This window comes from Balaenoptera musculus, chromosome 2 (assembly GCF_009873245.2).
Source record: "Balaenoptera musculus isolate JJ_BM4_2016_0621 chromosome 2, mBalMus1.pri.v3, whole genome shotgun sequence".
Lineage (NCBI taxonomy): Eukaryota > Metazoa > Chordata > Mammalia > Artiodactyla > Balaenopteridae > Balaenoptera > Balaenoptera musculus.
The window spans coordinates 71,736,906-71,747,311 of record NC_045786.1 but is presented as its reverse complement, the minus strand read 5'-3'; positions in this window follow the sequence as shown (position 1 = coordinate 71,747,311).

Genomic DNA, 10,406 nt, shown 5'->3' with positions numbered 1-10,406 from the left:
GGCTCATAATGATGGAGTCGGTGCTAACCTGCCCCAAGGACAACAGCCTCTGGGCGTCATCACTGCCTCCAAGGGTGCATCTGGCTGCTCTGCTGACAGGGTGCTGCCTTGAGTAATTATTTTTTTAAAAAATCACATCTGTTATTTTGTACTTAACTTATGGGAATACCTTTGCTCTTTTTTGAATAGTTTTCTGAGATTATAAATCTAAAAATGAAACTTTGCACGTTGTAATAATAATATTTTTTCTTGTAACCTGCTCTTATCATTTATTCTATCTGAGTTTTCCCAGTGCATCAGGTCAATTGGCTCAGTGTTTTCCAGGATGGAACCCTGTCTATTTTGATCATCCTTATATCCCCAGCCTTTAGCACCGTGCCTGGCACACAGCATTAACTCAATAAATATGTGTTGAATGAATTCATTAGTAGACTATATTAATCAGTAGAATAAGTTATCGTTTGTTGTGGCACATTGAGATTGATTCCAGTTTTTTCACAATTATAAGTAATACTGCAAGGAATATTCTTTGATGAATCTTTGTACCCACTCCTTATTATTGCCTTATAATAAATTCCTAGAGGTGCAATTAGTAGATCAAAGGCTTTGGATACATATTGCAGAATTGCCCTTCAGAGAAATGGTCCCATTCCCCCCATCCTCCTGCCAAAGTTCTTTTCTTTTCTTTTTTTTAACAATGAAGATATTTTTCTCTTGAGAACTGAAGTTAGTGCTGGGAAAACATTTTAAAAGCACTCTGCCCGTTTTGATCGCATAAAAACAGCTTTTGAATACTTTCCGTCTGTATTGTATTAAATCATACCAGTAATTTATCTAGAGGTGAAAGGTTACTGAAGCCACTGCTAAATCGTTTATATTCCTTGGACTTGTTCTGACTTATAAGTTTTATACAAGGGAGGGGTGTGTGTTTCTTGCTTGAGAGAGAGCAAGTGAGCCGAGACTTGCCGTCATAGAACCACGGTGGGACAAAGTGACAGGGAGGCAGGGTGACATAGCAGGAAAATCTGTGGCCCTGGAGGGCTCTGCAGCACACTGAGTTCTCACACGTAATGCATACACATAACACACACATGGAACGACATGGGAGGATCTCAAAGCACAGTGTCTAGCGGGGAGGAGGAATAGACATTTTTCAAGATTCATAAAAATGAAAACGATGCACATGAAACACATCAGAGGGGTTGCCTGTATGGGAAGGAGGAAGCAGTGCATGGGGATCAGATGTGAGGGGGACCACGCCCAGACCAAGGATGCTTCGAACGTGCCCCAAATGAGTATAAGTAAGCCGAGCCCATGAAAAAGAAGCAAGAAAGAAGGAAAGAAGGAGGGAAGGAGGTAGAGGGAGGGAGCGAGAGAGGAAGGGATGGAGGGAGGGCTCTGAGACCCTCTGAGCCCTGACTCTGTCACTAACTCTGGGTGAACTGCCCTCAAGTCCCTCCCCTCTTCTAGGCCTCGGTCGTACGTGCTGGGGAAGGACTAGATGATTCCCAAAGTTCCAGCTGTGTCACGCTGTGATTCAGACACAAGCAGGACACGGATGCAGTGGCCTAGACTCTCACGTGTAAATACAGGTGTTGCGTTTCCCCAGTACGCCCTGACAAATCCCACAAACAGAAAGCATCGATCGATTTCTAAAACAAACCATGTGCTTTATGGAAGAAGTACTGCTAGCATAGACTTCCATAATATTATAAGCAGATGTGAGCCGTTTATTAAATTTACAAACAGCAAAGTCCCATAATGACGGACCTCCCCAGGACGGCCAGCAATTCCTTGGCAGAATTCCAGCAGGAAATTTTCTGGTGTCGACTGTTCTTCTTTCCTCTTGGAGCCGCAACGTCTCAGACAATGTTTGAATTATTTAAATATGCCCCAAATCTGCAGTTCATTGTCTTATCATTTCAAAGGATTGTGCTTCTATAAATCATATCAAATGTCTGAGATTCAAACCAAAAAAGCAAGGGTGAAAAATCAGGCGCAGATACTCCTGGCTATCCAAGGAAAACGTACAGCAGAAAGGAAATGATATTGCATATTAAAAGCAAGTATTCGTTTGAAAGGTTTATGTGAACACAAGATGATATAATGCAGTCGGTTGGTTCCACAAGTTAAGATGTGTGCGTGTGTCTGTGTGCGTAGATTCTGAATTAACCTAGTTAAAAATGACACAGTGTGCTCATATGAGCAACAAAGTAAATGTATTAGAATATGTGGGGAGCCAAGGGGTTGCCTAAAGCAATTTTCTCTTTTATTTTGGGAGGGAACAGCCAGCTTTGCTAAACACCTTGACACCATCTATACTGACGGGTGCCAGACCATCCCTGTGTGATCAGTTTCCTCCTGGTTTTCATTTGGAAGAGGAAGCAGTTTGAAAACCAAGGTTTTTTTCTCTGGCTTTAGAAGCACAAGGAGCCCGGCCAACTTTTAAATATTCGGTTGGTCTTAGTCAAGTTATGTAGGACCCAGTTACTCCACTCTAGCTGTTGCCAGGAATTAGACATACACGAGAAAAGAGATGAGCAGAAACAAATCACTCCCGGTGCCTTACCCGCGGAGAGCATTTCGTCTGTTCTTGGCTTTGCTTGTGGAGATTTGGACCCTGGGAGAAACATTGTCAGTTTCAGTATTTGTGGAGACAAAGAACAGGGCTTCTCCCAGCATGGGCTTCTCTCCCTCCCTGCTGTGGCCCCTGTGGACTCCAGTTCATTTTAACCCACCTTGCACAGGGGGTGTGGTGGGTACATGGGAGGAGACGGGAAGGTAGCCAAGAACATAGTTACAACACCCAGAAAGCAGACCCTGAGACTCAGAATTGTATGCAGGAGGTCGACTGGGAAATGCTTTTAGGAACCACACCTGTGAGGGAGTGAAGACAGCAGGATAGATGGAGGAAGAGGCTGGACTGCATTGCAGTCACAAAAAGACCTCAGGGATCTGCAAGGATGCTCTGCTGCTGGGGCAGGTCTTCAGAGTTGTCCCCCCTTGGCCATTATTACTGGTCCCCCTACATCAACCATCCAGTTGTTGGATACTGGCTATCTTCTCTTCCCTACACACACACACGCACACACACACACACACATACACACACACATACACACACACACATACACACACACACATACACACACACATACACACACATATACACACACATACACACACACATACACGCACATATACACACACACATACACACACACGCACATACACACACATGCACACACACACACACTTCGCTCATACTGGGAGGGGTGGAGAGGGACTAAGATGAGAGCTATCAGCCACCAACACTTCCAGCAACTGGGGAAAGAAGTGCCCCTGTGGATGCACCACGGCAACCCCCACAAAATAAAAGGTGCATCTCAGCCATTAAGGAGCTTACGCTCTCACTGAGGGAACAAGACATGTGCATTAACCACAGTACAAGGCAATAGATTATAAGTGTCAAGTGAATGGCACTGATTATATGTTTTATAGATGTGTGGAGAAATGACAGAAAGCTAGAAGTGGAATTATGGATTATTGGACTCAACCAGCTCAATTTACAAAGAAGAATACTCTACTGTGAAAAGCGGAGGGACATGTCCAAGCTTACATATCTACTGTGGAGCCACCTAGGTTTCCTGATTCCCATTTCAATTCTCATTCTCCTCCTCAGTAAACCTCCCCCACTTTGGAAGTGGTTACTTTTGACAGGACTGATCTTGTGTAACTGTGACTAGATCCAGGTAACGCAGAAAACAGAACCCCTGAAATAGGTCATCACCTGCAGAAGAATTAAAGTCAGACAAACATCTTTGGCCTTAATCTAAACAACTGTCAGTCAAGAAATGGGACTAGAAATGATGGCCCTCAGCTTGCAAGTAATTTCACATTTCATCACTTGCGGGTCTGTCTGTGGCCATGTGGGAGGCCACAGTCTCTTCAGAAGGAATGGCCAGCCCCAGCTATGCTCATTTTGCAAAAATGAGAAATGGTTTTTGAGTCTGTTCTCAAAAAACAACAAAGAACGTATGGGTAGGAAAACAGAGTCAACACCAGACCACACTGGTGATATCCAGCCTCTGTCAGGGTTATTTGGTAAACCATAACTGTAGTCTGTAGTAGTGCTTGCTGTCTTCCAAATGACAGCATGGCCTGCTAAGGGTCTCCTTTTCTTCCAGAACCTTCCAGATCATTTTTTTCCCCCTCCATGTAAGTTACTTCTACAAACATGTAGGGTGCATTGTAGGGGGTAACAGAAAGGGCAGCTTAGATGACACTGCACTGAGTCAATATTAAAGATCCGAGTCCTTTGGTAAGTTACTAGCTGTTCATTCCTCCAGTCACTCCTTCAACAGATGTTTGCTCAGCCCTTACTTTGTCCTAAGTACCCTTATAAGAACTGAGGGCTTGAAGATGAGTAAAACATTATCCCTCAGGAACCAAGCCATCAGGAAGCTTGATCTGGTGGATAAGACAGAGATGTGAATATGAGTCAAGTATAGTGCTATGCTGAAAACCACAGTGGCGACATTGGTGGTAGGATGGCGCTAGAGTTGTCTGTGCTTCAGAGAGTCCATTTATTTTGTTTGACGTAAAACATCATTTGGATTGAGTCCCACCCATTATTTGCTTATTCATTCAAAAAAGTTACTGGGAGATTTCCATGTGCCTGCCATAGCACTAGATACTACAAGTACATCTAATTGAGTGACGCAGCACTGTTTGCTAGGAAGTTCTTAATAATGAAGTGTTTTGGTGAATTAAAACATCTCTCTCTCTGTTTTTTTGTCCTTTGTCTCTTGAAGCATACATATATCGAGGGAACCCAGGCATCCCATCCATTCCATATCACGTCCTATTCAGATCACTCGAGTAGGTCAGAGCTTAGCTTCTTTCTGATCCCAGGCCTCTGCATCTCTTGCTCCAACCTCTCCTTTGCCCCTTGAGTCTTCTGACCTGGGACACTCTCCCAGTTCTTTGCGACTGAGTCATTGCAGTGGTTCTTCTAGCCTTAGCTCGCTTCCCTAGAACCTGAGCTCCTCAATACACTCTAGAAACAAACAAAAGTATTCCATCCTGCACAGTTTTTCTCTCCAGCCCTCCTCCATGGCTTTGTTCAGTTACCCTATCCCATTCTAGGGGAAACCGCTCTTCCAAGCCCCTTCAGTGTCTCTACAGAGAGCATGAAAGTAGCAGGCATGGGCACACTCACATTTTTGAGACTTTTTTTTTTTTTACAAAATATTTATTTGTTTATTTTGACTGCACCAGGTCTTAGTTGTGGCACACATGATCTTTAGTTGAGGCATGCATGCGGGACCTAGTTCCCAGACCAGGGATCGAACCTGGGTCCCCTGCATTGGGAGTTCAGAGTGTTACCCACTGGACCACCAGGAAGTCCCCATCTTTGACACTTTGGAGGTTTTCCTTCTTAAATGGTTCATTATCCAGCCCAAAGCTCAGTACAGAAGTAATCTGTTTTGTGGGGAAATGGTGGGGGGGACTGGGGTGAGGTTGTCTCACTAACTCAGTGATGAATGTGGTTATTGCAGAGTCCCCATGGAGATGGAAGTCCCCAACCTCACGCACTGGTGGGCTCTGCTCACTTCTCTTCCAACCTCTTCTGAAGCCTCAAGCCTCCCTTCCTAGTTTCTTGCTGGCCCATCCACGCTGTTGCTACACGCCTCAATACCTTTCTCCTTCCAGAAAATCTCTCTTCACCAATCTGTAATTGCCCACCGCTCTTTACCCTCTATTTCCTCGGCCACTTCCCAGGAGGGCCTTGAGCCCCTCGACAGCTTAAGTTCTCACTCCCACATTGGCTCTGCCTTTGCTCCTCCATGATGGGTCTTGCACTACCACTGACACATTTTATCAGACATGGGGGGTCAAAACTTCTCCAGCAACAAAACAAAACAAAACAAAACAAAAAAACTTCTCCAGCACAAGAAGACTGGCAGAAAGGGGGGCACTTGGAGTAAAAGCAGTCACTGCAGCACACACTCAACTCAGGCAAGCAGGGTCCTGTTTGGCCGGTATCAGCCACTGCTGCAGGATGCACTGATGCGCATTGCTAAGAGGGCTCTCTTTAACTTGCACAAAGGGTATAGAGAAATGCATGCATCTTCACAGTGTACTGTAATGAACTATAATTCTTAAGGAAACACTTCAGAGCCAAATAGTGGTACAGTGCGTCAGGTCTACTAGGCAATGTTCAGTGGGCACAGGTGTGAGACTCAGAGCCCTCAGTACTTATTGTGGGGTTTTCCCCGAAGGTGGTCTCTGGACCCACTGCATCATTTTCACCTGGGAAGCTTTTAAAGGAAGAAACTTAGTAAATCTGGATCTCTTGGAGCGGGGCCTAGGCATTTGAATGACAAGCCTATTGAGTCTAGGTTTGGATGAGAGACAACCCTCGTTTTAGAGAAATGCCAATGCTTGGAAATGCTCCCTCTCTCTGGCCTCACGAAGCCACACAGTAGTTCTCTGCTTGGCCTTGTCTGCAGTTCTGGAAATATTCATCTCCCTGGAGATTTCCTCCCCAGAGAGGATTGTTTCCATTTTTCTAACATTCTATAAAGGGAATAATTCTATAATTAATTTCAGATTGGGTGAGAATACTCTTTCTATAGATATGATGAGCTCTCTAACGCATATGGGAGACATTCCCAGTAGATTATATTTATAATGTTATATAACTGTGGAACACTCCCCCGCCCTCGGCCCAAGTGACAAGACCAGTTCCTCCTAAATGGACCTAGACTTTTTAAACCTTAAAAACTAACAAAGATTTTGAAGCTACAGGTTTTAAATTTTCATTTGAATGGAATTTAGAGGGATTTGGAAACTTCTTAGTGCTAATTCTTATGATCATGTATTTCCATGAACTTCATTGTAAATTTTCCAATTCACAATGAATTCTAACATCTTGTGAATCTTTTCCAGTAAAGAAGGTACTTTTCACCACACAAAACTCCTAGAACTAGGATACTCCCATTTTGCAGCCTTTAGTGAATCATCAATTCAGGCAACAGTCATCAATGGAGAAATCCTTGATAAAAGACTTGTGGGAACGTTACAACATCGGGATCAGGATGGCACGTCCTGAATCCACTGGTCAATCTCAGCTTCACTGAGATGTGGACAGCTTGACATTATGTGCCCCCTTGTGTGATGCAGTATGAGACATGCAGTACCAGCTATGAAGTCTGCTTGCCCCAAATTTAAACCGGAACCTAATTAAGCTGATGGAAACAACTTCCAGTTTACAAGAAATAGGGGGATAGAGGACCAAGATAAACACCACCACAAAGGAGTAACAGGTAGATCCAGAGTGTGGAACATTCTCCAGGACAGTGAGAAGTTGTCTTCAAATCAACTTATCAGAAAAATAAGGATGGACAGATGTCAAGATGAAAAGAGGCTTAAGAAATACAGAAAACAAACCTAATGTTTGTCTTTTTTTCTTTTGGCTGTGGGATCTTAGCTCCCAGACCAGGTATCGAACCCGCGCCCCCTGCAATGGAAGCACAGAGTCTTAACCACTGGACCGCCAGGGAAGACCCTGTTTGTCATTTTAAAGACAATTAAGGAAACCTGAGTATAGACTGGGCACTAGATGATACCAAGGAATTAATTTTACTACGTGGGATAATGACATTGTACTTACATAAGAAAATGTCCATATGATTTAGAGAGTAGTATGTATTTAGGGAGTAGTGATGAAATGACACGATGTCTGAGATTTCCTTTAAAATACACACATAAGAATAAAAGATAGACAAAGCAAGTGGTAATATCTTGAGATGGCTGAAATTGGGTGTTGAAGTACATGGGGTTCAGTATGCAATGCTCTCTACTTTTGCTACATGTTTTAAGATTTTCATAATACTGTATTAAAATAAGAAAAAAAAAACTCTACCTACAAAGAATAACAAAGAAAGCAAGTAGCAGAATAGCATACTACCATTTGAGGAAAAAAAGTGAACATATGTTTATGCTTGTATATCCTGAAAGGATACCCAAGAAACTGGTAAAAACGATTGCCTCTGAAGAGAGGAACTAGGTGACTGGGAGACAGGGTTGGAAGGAAGACTATTCAAATAATTTCTTGAAGAGAGGATGCAGACATTACAAAAGGAGATACATTAGTTTTTACAGACTTGGCCCTCATGAGTTTAGTTGTATTCCTCCCAATGCCCTAGTCATTTATTGGTTGTAAACTGGGCATCTGTGGGCCACATTCAGCTGAAAGAGTTAATTTATCTAAATAACAGTAGAGAAATTTATTTAATAAACATATACTCAGGGGCTGCTGCTATGGGCGCTGGGTCTTAGGAGACAAAAAGATGAGTCAGACACTTATCATCAAAATGATAGGGTTTAACAAAATTTCATTAATACTTTATTTTTAATTTTAAGCATAAAAGAAGGAACCTCAGAATAACCATTATCTAATTTTGACTGTCTTTATGGTTAATTAAGATTTCTATTTAGCTGTGCCAAGTGATATGGATAATGAAGAAAGAGATGCATCAGTATGTTTGAAGCCCAGTGAATGCAGAAAGTTTCTATGTTGGGTACTCTGTACTTAACTACTATAGCAATAAGGATCATTAATAAAAGTTAGAACGGCATGGAGTGGAATTAGAGAGGTAAATGACATTAAAATACCATTTCATCCCACTGATTATTGTAAAGAGCCCTATATTTCCATAGTGGCCTTGTGGTTCTGAGCCATATATTAATACATTAAAAAAAAGATTAAAACCACTTAATTTCATAGGAGACCAAAATGATGTTTTTGCACATAATCTTTCTGATATTAGGGAAGATGAAATGTTATCCCCTTATTTCTATTTCACCTTTGGGTAGAAAAAATTAAGGTAATTGAGTTGATGCTGGAGGTTTTTGTTTTCATATTATTCTTATTGCACTGGGGAAATATTTAAAGAGTAATGTTAAGAGCTGATGCATTACAAATTGTCTGAATGGATATTTCCTTCTTTTTCCTTCTCTTTCCAGCTCTCTTCCAACTCACTAACCCTGTACACGACTCTGTATTATGCCAACTTTGCAGTCTTTGCAAAGGTGGTTCTAATGCTGAAAATTCTGAGTTTATCAAAATAAAGATAGAGTAATATGATAATGCTAAAAGCCAGATAAATCTCAGTGGAATCACCTTTTGAGGCAAAGTGAGAACAATTAAAGCTTCTTAACCTGACAAAACTCTAGGAGATGGATCTGGCAGGAAGTAAAAGTATATTAAACATGGTGAGGCAAATGATGTATGGATCAGTTCATCAGAACTCCTGCATTTTAGTTGATCTTAAAGGTTCAGATGAACACTAAATGAGGCCAGGTTGACATCCTAAGACATCTGCTTTGAGCTGCTCTAGGCAACAGAACATAGGGCTACAAGGACCACAGCTAATCCTTTGTGGCCAGGACTGGTCTTGTCAGGAAAGAACGTCTTTTTTGGGTGCATTCTAAACCTTAGGTTCCTGTAACTCTGAGGGAAGTGACTGATTAAAAGAGACCTTTAAAGACCTCTTATCAACAGGATCAATTTGAATATCTGGTGTGTACTCTCTAATCTTTCCAACCTTCCTGAAAGGCAAGGGTTGTATTTTGTTCTGTTGGATTCTACACAGCTGGGAGGGAGAGTGTTATGTTCTTACTGAATCCTGGCACTAACCCAATAAATATTTGTTAAATTGGTTTAAAGAAATAGGCAAGTAACAATTGTGCTGGATATATTTATTTTGTCTTTGATGTAGACACAAAGCCATCACTTACCTCTCTGAAGTTACATTAAAAATATCTAAGTAATTTCTACCTACATTAACTATATTTCAGTTCATCACTTCCAACTATGTAATAAAAACAATTAATGACTTAGGCATGATTTAATCATCTTATTTGTTTAGAACAAATCTATTCCATTTGAGGTTGATTTAGAATGATATTTCTTACATGACAATAAACATATTATTTTAAAATTAAAGTTGGTCTGATGTCTAAACAAAATGTTTTAAAAGAATTTTGTGGCACATATAAGTAAATACATCTCCAGAGTCAAAGAAGCCATTCTTATTCAACATATTTTAGTGATAGAGGGGAAATTAAGTATGATCACAGATTGAAAAAAAAAATTTTTTTTTTTAGTTTAAATGTCTTTCTACAATACCTTGGTATTAGAGAACATTTCATGAAAATATGTTCATATATATATATATATATATATATATATATATATATAGTTAAAAAAATCCCAAATGACCAGGGAGACTTTAAAGTTAGATATTTAATAGTAAAAGAGTTTTGATAATCCACAATAAAAATATTTTAAAATGTTTTTAACCAAAGTATAATAACCCCAAACAAGTCTTCTCAAC